Raw genomic sequence first — 1,321 nt, forward strand, 5'->3', positions numbered from 1 at the left:
GAAACCCACATAGAAACCCTTCTGAACCAAGTAGAGAGAAAGTTCCAAGAATTTGCAGCTTTTGCGAGCAGATTTTCTTCATTCTGTCTGAAGTGCAGGAGATCACAGTGAGCCACGGAACCAATGAATGGAATGCCTTATGGGATTATGTTTATGGTAATTGTTAAGCACTTACTATGTGCCACACACTGTACTAAGAACTGGGGTAGACAGAATGTTGGACACAGTCAATGGCCAATATGGGGCTCACATTCTTAAACCTCATTTTACAGATGAGGGAACTGAGGCCCAGATAAATGAAATGATTTGCTCAAGGTCACAAAGCAGGCAAGTGGCAGAGCTGAGATTAGAATGGAGGTCTTTCTGACTCCCATGCCCGGGCTCTATCCACTAGACCACACTGCTTCTAGTGAATGAGAGGTGGTAGAGATGAACAGATTAGACCATATTCCCTAGCGATCCGTGAATGTAATAAGTAACAACTGGTTTATTAGGTCCACAGAGGAATTTGTCCCTCCTGTCTTTCAGACTGTGAACCCTGGCTGGGCCGGGAATTGAGCTTAATTTATTGTCTCATATCTACCCCAGTCCCCTCTCAGGGTCATGCCTGGAGAGTTCCCAGTTCTCTACCAGTCTCAACTGCAGGAGGGAGAGTCAAACAGAAGTATATCCATTCCATTCCTAGCTTGACCAGTGGCTAGCAAGTGGAAGGCAATCTGCTACATTTCAAAACTCACCTGTGCTGAGCAGCAGTGGCATCGGAGAGAATCAAAGGCGAAAACTCAAGTTACTGCGTGTAAGGAGGCAATGGTAAACTACTTTTGTATTTTTACCAAGAAAACTCTATGGCTACACTAACAGAACGATTTCAATTGGAGTTGGGGTATTCTAGGAGAGATGTGTCCATGGTGTCCCTATGGATTGAAGACGACTCGATGGCATAAGACAAGATAATATCGCCCAGATACAGCACTGTTCTTGGCACACAGAAAGTGCTTAATACTCTCTAGTAACAGTATTACTAACAAGGGAAAGGAGTGTACCCTAGTGGACAGAGCACAGACCTGGAACTCAGAGGACCTAGGTTCTTTTTATTAGGGTATTTATTAAATCACTTACAATGTGTCAAACACTGTTCTAAGCTCTGGGGTAGATACAAATTAATCAGGTCGAACACAGTCTCCCAATCTAAGTAGGTGGGAGAACAGGTATCGAATCCCCATTTTATGGATGAGGCAACCGAGGCACCGACATATTAAGTGACTTGCCCGAAATCATACAGCAAACAAGTGATGGAGTCAGGATTAGAACTCAAGTCCTC

The 1,321-nt window shown here is 44.1% G+C and overlaps 1 non-coding gene across 1 annotated transcript; it reads left to right on the plus strand.

Annotated features, from left to right (window-relative positions):
* Nucleotides 1-589: 589 nt before the first annotated feature.
* Nucleotides 590-727, plus strand: LOC119921726. The gene has a single exon (XR_005448581.1). It is a non-coding gene; the product is annotated as a small nucleolar RNA SNORA7 (small nucleolar RNA).
* The last annotated feature ends 594 nt before the right edge of the window (nt 728-1,321 follow it).

Source organism: Tachyglossus aculeatus, assembly GCF_015852505.1.
Source record: "Tachyglossus aculeatus isolate mTacAcu1 chromosome 12 unlocalized genomic scaffold, mTacAcu1.pri SUPER_6_unloc_4, whole genome shotgun sequence".
NCBI lineage: Eukaryota > Metazoa > Chordata > Mammalia > Monotremata > Tachyglossidae > Tachyglossus > Tachyglossus aculeatus.